The sequence below is a fragment of the Sparus aurata genome, unplaced genomic scaffold (assembly GCF_900880675.1).
Source record: "Sparus aurata unplaced genomic scaffold, fSpaAur1.1, whole genome shotgun sequence".
Lineage (NCBI taxonomy): Eukaryota > Metazoa > Chordata > Actinopteri > Spariformes > Sparidae > Sparus > Sparus aurata.
The window spans coordinates 50,604-62,704 of record NW_022045167.1 but is presented as its reverse complement, the minus strand read 5'-3'; the positions used below and the strand labels follow the sequence as shown (position 1 = coordinate 62,704).

Here is a 12,101-nt window from a genome sequence, read left to right as displayed (position 1 = left end):
TGTTAGTTATGTCTGTCAGTAAGCAGAAAAATATGGAAGACCTATATGGTCATTGGTCAAACATTATTTCCTCAGTTTTCCCATGAGTTCAATTTAGTTTCTCAAGATCACAATTAGTTATTAACTAGTGCAGTGCCCGTAAGAAAAATGTATTCCTATAGAAAAGTGGGAGGTTAAGTAGCTTTTTCATGGATGGCCAAATGAGGCTGTGTTTGAAGGTAGGACGTCAGGGATACTTAGGTTCGTTCGTTCGTTCGTTCGTTAGGTTTGTTGTGAAATCTGACATTACAGCTGAAGATAAAATAAAGCCACTTGTTTGCTTTATTAGACCTGCTGATTCATATCATCTGTAAGCAGTGGTGGTTCTAGGGGGGGACCAACAGAGGCCAGTGCCCCCATAACTCTGAGTCCAGATCCCCCCTGAGGCCTCCTTAAATGAAGAGTCTGCATCGACAACAAAATGACAGATTTCTTGCGATTATTTTGTTCTGAAGGGAAAGCAGAAATAAAGTGTTTCAGCAGCTTACTACCCAAATAAAAATGTTGAAATTGTAAACACTGTTTTAAGTCTCATTTGTATTGACAGAATTAGTGTTGCCATGATTGCACAGGGTTTTAAAAGTTGGACTTGTTGGACAATATCAATGCCATGCAGTAAAACACTGATCTTATTACACAGCTACCTGCATATTTCTGGTCTCTGCAGCAGAAATAAACAGGACATTTTCTGTGGGGTGGCCAAGATCGTTATGTGATCATTTTGGGGTGGTAATGTCTCACTAGAAAATATAGGGGTATTTAGGGCACCTAAACCACACAACTCCACAATATTTGGAATGCAGGTAATGGTGGAAAAGATCAAATAATATTCAGTGTGTCTAACTTTTTAGATAGATCCTCTTGGTCCACTGGGCGGTAGGGGGCTCCTCTCTCTCACTCTCTGAATCTGTCTCTTCTATCTGCTCACCCTGTCTGTCACTCTGTGCCTGGTCGTCAAGACGACCATAGCGCAGACTCGCAGAGTAGTTTAGTTTATAGCCTTTTTCATTGCGTCCTTTGGAGTGATTTTTTGTTATTTCGATTTTTCTTTGAGGTCTTTTGCCTCAGTGTTTAGTGTCTGTTTTGTTTCTTGATGATTCCTCGCATTTCTAGATTAGGAAGAAGTTTCTTATAGCCTGTTTATTTATCGCTCTGTCTAAGAGAATAAAGCATTTTCAGAATAAAAGCCTGCCTGGACTTTTCTCATTCTGCATCTGAGTCCTCTCTAAAGCCCAGACCTGACAGTAAACTCTGGCCAGTATGGACTCAGTTGTCGGAAGTCCTGCGAACCCAAGAAGCCCACATCACACGCCAGGAAGAGTTCCAGACGGCGATGGCTTCGCACATGGGGCACCTCTTGTCCCAGCTACAGGGCACAAACCTTGGATTTAGGACCATGTCATCTTAAAAAGTTTCAAGTCAGTGTGAAGATGATTTATTTATCACTGATTTTTGCAGTAATTAATAACAATGACGATAATAATAATACCAGTAATAATCATAATATATTATTATAATAACAATGATTCCAAGTAAAGTATTGATACATTATTAACATTAATTTTCCTGTGAACGAGGCATTAATCAGCTTGCAATCTCTTTTCTCACTCTAGATATAATTAATGTCGTTCTCCTGACTGCCGACATCTTTGCTTTAGCCTTCGATCACAGGGCACAAGGACAGTATTTGTGGGAGCCGTGTAAGCAGAGAAGAGACAACAATGCGCACGACACATTTGTCTACAGACGCATCCTGAACGACAATAACTTGAACAGAAATTCTGAAGCTTCATGGGCAAGGTGAGTTAAAAGTTTTGATCAATTATTTCCTTTAGAAAGAACCAGTAATTGTTGCTTTATTGCAGTTTAATTGAACTCAATCCTACAGTTCAGTGATATGTTTACCTTGCATCTGTGTCATGTGGTAGTGACATGACACAAGAGAGCAATTAGTCTCAGGAAGGCTGATTGTTTCATTAATCAGCACAACAGTTTTTAGTTGTGCCGCCATGGTTGCTCAGGGGTCTTCTACTGATCAGTTCAACTTTTAACATTGAAACTTGGATTAGCTGACACAATGCTATTGGACCACAGGAGTGATGGCTGCTAAAAATGGCCCTCTGTATACATATGAATATAATTAGTTAAAAAAAAAAGTTCCCAATGAAATAGTCATTAACCACATAGCTGATGTCTAGACTGTATTAATATTTGACATTATGTTTTTTCAGTTTTTGTCAAGATATGCTTGTTGAGATAAACAGAGCTGTTTCTTGCTATAAGCGGACTATGCGGGTGCATAGGGCCCCCACGCCACTAGGGGGCCCCCTCAAGTTGCAAAGTCAGCTGCAATACCTGAGGAATGACCCGAAGGAAAAGATGTGAAAACGACCTGACACCTGGTTGATTGGAAGATTGCGATGAAAAGCATGAATTGTCAATAAAAGCGGCATTTGCTCGAAAAGCTGCGTCAAACAATTCTCCATTAAAATTCGGGAATCGGGCCATTTTGCAACAATGTCCAGTATATTGTAACATGCGTCAAATACAATTTGCGTGTTGATGGAATGCAACTTTTTCCGATTGACAAAAGCCCTATTCGCACGGGACTAGTATAACGTGGGGACCTCCAGTAATTTGTAATAATTGCAGAGGTCGTCTGTGGTCTTAATCCTGTGCGAATCTGCCATGTCTGTAATTTGTAATGTAAAAATTCCACTGCAAATTACCTACCATATTTCACCAAACAGAGTTCATGTGATAATATGAGTCCTGTGCGAATCGGCATCTCTGTGATTTGGGGTGGTTTTTTGTTTTTCTTAAGGTTTTTTGTGTTTTCCACCTTTTTTCTGCCTTTTTCCCGGTCGAGAATTATGGAGGCTGCGCTGGGAATTATAAATGAAAGTTTAGACAGCATTTTGGGTGTGAATTCAGGAGGCTCATCAGAAGAGCGAAATCTCGAAAGATGGTTAGATGGATTACATGCATGGCAGCATGCGGTAAGGAACATTTTTCCATCTTTTATCAGGCTCACCAGTTATTATATTAAAAATATCCATATCTAACTGTTGTGCTGCTCCAGTAAGGGCTCCGGTGCGATCGACCCGGGGGATAATGTCAGTAAATCCGAGTTAAAACACAATCTTCGCTTATCCTGTGCGAATGCGCTGCACGAAACACGGACGTGGTGGGATAATTTCTAAATCACTTGAGGTCCCCAGGTAATACTAGTCCCTTGCAAAGAGCTGCATTTTCCCCGTATATACCGGAGTGTTGCCAAACATTTAAACTGTGGCGTTATTGGATTGTTTCAGTTGGTTGGGACTGTTATTGCGTCCCTCACCAACTCATCCACAACTTCAATCCCTTTGCGGTCCATCTGATATCGTTTTAATAATTCCCTGTTATTTAGCGTCTCCAAAACATTCGGCTGTGACCAGGTCTTGGCGAGTTAGGAGTCCTCTGGACTACTTCTAAGGTCTCCCACACTTAGGTGCTACTTTTAGGCTGTTTTGTGAATAACTCTTATTTTCAAAAATTAGGAGTCCTAAAGTTACGATTGACACGCCCATTATTTTTAGGAGTTGCTCCTAAATTCGGCTGTTAGGAGCTACTTTTAGCCTTAAGATTCTTTGTGAATACGGGCCCAGATTCACAGCTGGCCTGGCTCCCTCGGGCTTACTGCGGGCGAGAGATGGGATAAACAAAACAGTGATTAATAATGTTACACACGCACCTGACAGTAACTATAACACGGCACCTCTACAGAGCAACCATAACCACTGCACACACTCAAAATACAACTCCTGCCGGTGTACACAGCAAACCCCTAAGCCCCTCGGTTTAAGGCAGGCTGAGCACCCTTGGAGACTTAAAGCTGACTGCTTAACCTGGTCAATAGGTAGGAGAGTGTTCAAAACAAACAAAACAAAAATAAATGACAGCTCAGCTGAACAGCTCCGCTCTCTGTTATCTTAACACAAGGCCATACAAAGGAGCGCAATCCTGCTCAGCGATAGCTGCTCAACTGAACACATCAACCAAACAAAGAAAGGAAGAGGAAAAGGAACAGCAGTTGGGCCATACACCGCTGCTCCTCATGCACCTACAACACAAAACAAATACTATTCACCAACAACATATAGCAAGCCAGCAGTGCAACATACAAGCTATAAAACATCCATCTTATAATATTAAAACACAAACTAGAATGCAAGCAACACATACCATACGACTGTCACAGGGTGCACACACTGATCTGCCCGACACTCGTCGGCTCGCTTCCCTCCTGCAACTGTTTTAGTGGCAACAAACATGCAACATGGTCAGCATTAACATATGCACACATACACACAACCTGCCGAGTGAACAGTGGAACTAAAAAAAAAGAAAGAAAAAGAACTATACTATATAGGACCGTTAGTTCTGCCCACAGAATATAAATTAAGACCAAATCATCAGTTAAGCAAGTAGTTCACTTTGTAATGCTCTGTGAAATATAAACTAAGATATTCCTTCAATATCACATAAAGCTCATCAGTCATTTATCTTTGTTGGATAACTCTTTGAAACTGCTTAAAAGGGACAACTCTGAAATTGTGTGCATGCTTTAAAGGGACACTGTGCTGTATATTGCAAGGTTTAAAATAAAAACAGATAATGAATTTCTCCATTAGTGTAACAGAACTCAATTATATAGTATGCTTAGGATCTGTTTTGCTTGGTAACCTGAGAAGTTTTGTCTTTGCAGGAGCAATTCTGAAGTATTTTGGAGCCAGCAAGGAAGCAGAAATTTTGAGGAGGGGCTTAGGGTAGATCTGCTTAAAACACAAGACTCAGATGATACTGATAATCATCAGAAAGTGGTGTGATTGTGTTATATAGTTCTGTATGGTTCCTTTAAAGTATTGTTTTTATTGTTGGTTTGTTTTCATTGTTGCATTTTTATTGTATGCTGGTTTATTGTGTTGGTCCTGGAGGTCTTGTGTTGCATTTGAAAGGTTCCTTACTACCTCAACTGTATTATTCTTGTTAGTTTTTTTGTTTTTATTGTTTGCATATTGATATGGATGCTGGCTCATTGTGATTTTCTTTTCTAAATAATAGCCTATTTTATTTTCTATATAACTTTAACTTTAGTTTTGTGTGTATGTATGTTATATGTTTAATGTCAACTTAAAATAAAATAAAATTGAGAAACACTCCATCATCATTTCATGTATTGACCTATCAAGGATCCCTATTGTTTACCTTGTATTATCATTATCAGTTCAACTTACTAGTGTGGGTCAACTTAAGATGTTTGATTTTAATTTGAGAGAGGTTTTCACGACACTAGCCTGTTTTCCTGTTAAAATGTAACAGATTGTTGCATCTTTATGGATCACCCAAAAGGGTTAGGAATCTATCCATCGTAGTTTGACAAAATAGGGGCCCCCAAACAGCATCTTGCATGGAGCCCGCAAAAAGACAGAAACGGCCCTGGAGATAAATCTGAGGGGTTAGAAGGTGATTGAGACGATAAGAAAAAAAGCCATAGGCACTAAAATTAATCAGTAAATAAAATCGTCTCTGAAGGAAACATTTCCCTTTTTCTCGTTGAACCGCAAACAACTTGTAAACATTAGTGCAGACTTGTTTCTTACATTGGACGGCTGATTTGGTTGTCTTGCACGTCCTGGTTTGACCTGACACTGCATCTTATCATGTGACCTCATGACCTCGCTACCTAGAAACGTGCACTTCCTCATTCAGCAGAAATTGTTGGTTTTTTTTGTCAACACGTGCTGTATTGCAATTGCCATCAGACCACAGGAGTAATGGCTGCTAAAAATAGCTTGTTTTCAAGCTCAAATAAAAACCAGTTGGAGAGCTGTTTTGTGGTTTTGCATATCAACACCGGCCCTGGTTTTTGGTTCCTGAAACTGCATCTTATCATTTATGAGTTGCTGTGTATGTGGTTTCATGTGTGATCCCGTCCCCACGGTTTAACACTCGCTACCAAGAAACATGCACTTCCTCATTTAACAGAAATTGTTGTTTTGGATATTAGATGATTTTGCTGTATTTGTAATTGGCTGCTCACTTTTTGAGTTAAAATGATTGGTTGTGATCAGATGTTCATGAGACAAGAGGAGGTTGATAAAGGGAAAATTCACTCCAGGCTTCTATCAGAGACTTCAACATCAGTCGGTATCGATCTCCTCCAGACAGACACAGCAACAGAGTAAGGTGAGAAAACCTCTTTATGTCTGTCTACATTTAATTTTGGGATAATTTAATTTTCATTCAAAAATGACTCCATTGTTTCTTTTATATTTTTATTGTATTTTTTTATTGTATTTTTCTTTAAAATTCGTACTAACCTGCAAGGAGTTCAAGTATACACTAAGGTTGAGTTGCACCATCGATTAATTTATTTACCAATTTACAGAGTATCTGCCTGTTTTATTGGCCAATCAGTCAACAAAAGTAAATAAATAGATAAATAAGTAAAAGGTCGTTTTCCCAAAAGACCTGCCGACACATTGGGCAAATTCCCAGTATGTCAGATGTGGACCAATATACCCTCACAGACAACTTTTGCAACAATTTGTCCCATAAACAGATTATGGAACATAACATCATGAAGTTCATTAAAAGCAATTTTACTGTTAACAAACAGTAAAATGCTTTATCAACCAATTATGAAGCAATAGTAAAGTTACAGCTTACATAATGTAAGTGAACTACACAGTATAAGTGTAACTGGATGAGGATAAGTGAAGTCAACAGTTGGGATTGAATGTCTTTATGAATCATACCACTGCAAAGGTAAGACCCGCCTTACTCTGCCTCTGATTGGCTTACCCTGGCATTTCACTGGAACCAATCACCTCTCCCGATGCTAAAGCTAACCCAACCAACCAACAACGGCAAAGAGTACGAGCCAATCAGCAGCAGAGTAGTATTACATTAGAGTAACATCAGAGCGCATCGCCTGATTTTATATTTGGATGGACAGGATTTGATTCTTGCGTGAGCAGAGAGAACATTCTCACTTTGCTTTCAGTGATGCATTATGGTTCGTCTATATTATTTTATGCGTGAAAAGCAAACATGTTTGAAAACTCATCCAATGAAGAATAAAAACCCATAATCATCAGCAGGAGCATGTAACACTGTGACAGCTAAAAGTTGGACTGAAACAACGTCAAAACTACACAGATACCTGAAGGACAAAGAGGTCTGCAGCAAAGAGGAAGTGCAGTCCTTCATCGACGCCCCATTGGATCAAGTTAAGGAGATCTGCAGTGAACATGGCCAGTATGTGTCTGGTAACTTGCGCATCAGTACCTAATCTATGACATTACATGTTTATGACCTGACTTCTACATGTGACCACAGTGTTTCTATATTTGTGAGTGTGAAACTGATACTTTTGATGAGGGACCACAGTGATTCAACTGGACGACAACACAAGATTAATTTATTATACGGCTGTGTAACAGTTTAATGTTGATAATATTAAAAGCCTGATGGTGATATTATAATATCATTTATTTTCATAAAAAGTGTGAGGCAACCATATAAACTAAACTACAATAATAATGTTAATAAAGAGGGAGAGAGAGAGTGAGAGTGTGTGAGGATGTGGGATGTCAGATCTTTACTCTGGTTTTATTATCTATTGAAATGAACTGATGGTGTGAAGAAGTTTGCTTCATGCAAAGAGATTTGCATTCAGCCTTGTGACAGTCAGCTGAGTGAAGATATTTTACAATCAGAGGTAGAAGTTATCTGACTGGAGAATATCTAACCGGTGGAGGCGGTGTGAGTCCAGGCTGTAAATGGTGACTGCACCGCGCCCAGTACAGTAATGACTTTGAACAATGAGTTGAAGAGCTTCAAATCTCTCATTTTTTTTCTCATTCTAGACAAGAAGACCATCATCCTCCTGATCACCGTCATATTCATCCTTGCCCTTGCCCTTGCCCTTGTGCTTGCCCTTGCCCTTCCGCATGCCCTTGTTCTTGGGTATAATCCCAAACCTTGTATGAAAGGTGAAGACAAGGACTTTATACAGAAACACATCCTTCTGAGGGACTTTGAAAGACAGAACTTGGCTGAGTGGGAAAACGTGAGTACCTACCTACTACCACTACGATAGACAAAATGAAAAACTGCTGTCTTCTCTCTGATGCACACACATTTTCTAATAACACACTAAATGTGTCAAAATCAATAGTATCATACAAATTAAGTCCTTTACACACCATGGACACAACGAATAAACATCACAAATATGCTAAATACTCACCTGAGAATATGTTGCATCAAACTATTCACAGCAGGGTCACACCAGTAGGTTGGTATCAGTTGTTAGAGTGTGTGCCTCATGTACTGAAGCTACGTCCTCCCACAGTTTACTTTACTCTGCCTTTGTTCAGCTTCAGTGGTATCCTAATCAATAATCACTCCTCGTGCCTAAATCCAACCAACAAAGGCAAAGAGTGTGAGCCAATCAGCAGCAGAGTAGTTCTACATTAGAGTAACATCAGAGTTGCCGGGGCGCCGTTTGGCTCGGTTGGTAGAGCGCGCGCCCCATGTGCTGAGGCTCTGCAGCGGACCCGCGTTCGACTCCCGGCCTGGGTCCCTTTGCTGTGTGTCGCTCCCCCTCTCTCTCTCCCTGTTTCCTGTTGTATCTTCGGCTGTACTGTCAATAAAGCCATAAAAAAATATTAAAAACATCAGAGTTGCCTGATTTTATATTTGGATGGACAGGATTTGTTCCTTACGTGAGCGGAGAGAACGTTCTCACTCTGCTTTTAGTGATGCATTATGGTTCATATATATAATTTTCTGTGTGAAAAACAAACAGGTTTAAAAACTCATCCAATGAAGAAAAAAAACCCATAATCAACAGCAGGAGCATGTAACACTGTGACAGGTAAAAGTTGGACGGAAACAGCGTCAATACTTAAGCAGTAAAACACTGATCTCATTGGGCAGATACCTGGAGGAGAAAAAACTCTGCGGCAGAGTTCCAGTCCAGTCCTTCATCGACGCCCCAGAGAAAGAAGTTAAGGATATCTGCAGTAAAGAGGGCCTGCATGTGTCTGGTAACTTGTGCCTGAGCAAATCATCAATGATTGTATATGATGTTGAATCCACTTTTAAAATGAAGGGTTGCGAGGTCCTAAACGTAAGCAAACAACAAGATCATAAAGTGGTTGTAGCATGTGATAAAGTTGGAAATAAATGCATCCCTGTCCATTATCAGGCAAAGATTAATGTAATTCCGAAAGGTGGCCCCTGCACTAAATAATTGGAGGGATGGTTCCCCCTTGTTTCCAGCTGTCAGGCTAATTATTCCCTGACATCTGAAGTTTCGATCAGGCTTCGCTAAATGAATGATTTTTGCTTATGAGAATATAAAAGAATATTGACATTCCTTCTTGTTCTTTAGCCACACATTCTGTCAGATACATGTTAAAGACTGCTGCAACAACATTCAGTGAGATGAGCATGATGCTGTAAGAAATGATTGTAAGAGAAAAATGACTTTCAAGGAGACAACTATGAATTGAAGTACTATTTATTTACCTGAATTCTATTGTCCTACTGTATATTAAACATCATGTACTGTGACATGGTTTCCATTATAAAAGTGCAATAAGTGAGAATTATAGTTTACAAGATTCAAAAAATAACTCAAATGATCAGCAGACTGTGAAGAAACTACAGTTCTGACATTGTGTCAAAGACGTCTCTGTATGTTGAAGAGACATCCACTGAAGTTAGCATGCTAACCAGCTAACCATGGGTCAGAAAAGAGTCAAAAGCTCCTGTGCTAACAGAGCTAACAGTAGCTATAGTTGTGACTGTATTAAAAGAACACAGTTAGCAACAATTTGCATTTTTTTGTGGTGATGTGCTGCCACCTATTGGTTGTTAATTTGAATTCAAAGGGGCCCACTTTAAATATTGTACCTTTGAGCTAAAGCTAATTTGCAACCTTGTTAAAACGTGTATGCTTAGCTCAAAATGTTTTGCTTGAAACTTTATTGAAATCCTGCTATTTTTGCTTTGTATGCTATCATAATGATGATAAGGAAATGTCTATTAACAAACATATTTTGTGTTTCACATGTTACTCTACGTGTCTCTGTGTTGCTGTTTTTTGCTTTCATGATAAAATGAAAGTGTTTGATGTCACATTTGTTGTTACTGACCATCGTCATCATCACACCACTGAATAATACCTGCAGGTTTCTGACTTTAAATTGTATTTCAGTCAGTTTTCTGTATTTGTTGTAGGAACTAGATGAGAAGTTGCTCTGCAGTAGTTTAGTGCACGTGCAGGTGATGGTGTGCAGTATGTCTGCATTATCTTACTAGAAGCCCTGGCTGACACGTCTATCTTAGCATTTGCATTTGGTTTTATCAACAGAAGCCTGACAGCTACACAGCAGCTCTCCATGAAAGGACACTTATTCACTGAAACAGGAGTTGTTTCATGGTAAAAGACAAAAACATGATGTCAAATAAAGACACCGTACAATAGTTATAAATAAAACACGCTGGAAATAAATGATGTTTAAAGGTGTTCACACTGAAGAAAATAAAGCCACATGATTATTTTATTAGACTTGCTGATTCATATAATCTGTAAGCAGTGGCAGTCCCAGGGGCACCAACAGGGGCCAGTGACCCCCTGTGGCCTCCCCAAACAAAGAGTCTGCATCAATGATAAAATGACAGATTTTTTGCGATTATTTTGTTCTGAAGGGAAAGGCGGAAATAAAGTGTCTCAGCAGTTTACTACCCAATTAAAAATGTTGAAACTGTAAACACAATTTTAAGTCTCATTTATACTGGCAGACTTAGTGTTGCCATGATTGCACAGGGTTTTTAAAGTTGAACTTAAACAGAATCAATACTATGCAGTAAAACATTGATGGTGGCGGTACTGAGCTGGATGCCAACCGCCAGTAAACAAGAAGAAGAAGCAAAGCGGTGTAGCAGATAGTAATAGAATATCTTTGGGTCAGTTATGAAGCCGTTTGTGGGCATGGCGAGTGGAAAAGAGTCCGAGCTAGAAGATGCGCCAGCAGCACTGTATAGGTCTGCTTTATGGGATCAATTTGCATTTAGAGTGATCTACGATTACGGCGGTAAGAAAGTTGTTGACAAAAGTGCGACAGTGTGCATCGTGCAACATATGCATGTTGTTTAGGCTAACACTAACAAGGAGGAAAGGGAGAAAGTCTACAGGACAACTTCTACTCCCCGCAGCTTTTAAACAGCCTTACAGTGATGAGTCAGACAGCACAAAATGCATAATGAAAGGAGTGAGGTATTTCATAGCCAAGATATGCAGCCTTTTGCTGTGGTGGAGGGTGCGGCATTTTGTTGTATGATTGAAACACTTAAGCCACAATTTAAATTCCCCGCCGCAAACACTTCAGCAGGTAATTCCAGCACTTTATGAAGAGACCCGACGAGGAATTGTTAAAGACTTGTCTGACATAGCCTTTGTAGCGCTTACTAGTGATCAGTGTTGTGGGTAACGCGTTACTAGGAAACGCGTTAGAGTTCTCTAATTACTTTTTTCGTGTAACGTAACGCGCTAGTTTTGTGCGTCAAGCAATCAGTAACTTTGTTATTTTTTTTTTAATGTAATCCGTTATTTTAAGAATTTCTCCGGATAAGGAAAGGAAAATCCCGACTGCAGCCTGCTTTTTGTCAGACAGTACTATGCCACCTGCGGATGTGTCAGCGCTGTGATGCGTCTGTGCCCTGCTGCTGACCTACATTACCTGTGTGTGTGTGTGTGTCTGTGTGTGTGTGAGTGTTTTCGTGTTTTGCATCGTGGAAGTACGCACACCATTTTCAATTCGCCATTGAAAAGGACAAGAACAACATAACGGTAAAGTGCATACTCTGCGTTGGTGAAAAGCTTCTGTCGACCGCAAAAAATTCCACTTCAAATTAAAAAAAAAAAAAGGCTAGATGACTGACGTTATTCATCATTGTCACGACTTCATGGTGCATTTAAAGGAGGCTGTGTGTGTGTCAGT

At 39.7% G+C, this 12,101-nt stretch overlaps 1 long non-coding RNA gene across 1 annotated transcript; it reads left to right on the top strand.

Moving 5' to 3' along the window:
• The first annotated feature begins 7,199 nt into the window (after nucleotides 1–7,199).
• On the top strand, nucleotides 7,200–10,188 carry LOC115578119 (uncharacterized). The gene is made up of 3 exons (XR_003983383.1): nucleotides 7,200–7,344; nucleotides 7,956–8,158; nucleotides 9,031–10,188. It is a non-coding gene; the product is annotated as an uncharacterized LOC115578119 (long non-coding RNA).
• The last annotated feature ends 1,913 nt before the right edge of the window (nucleotides 10,189–12,101 follow it).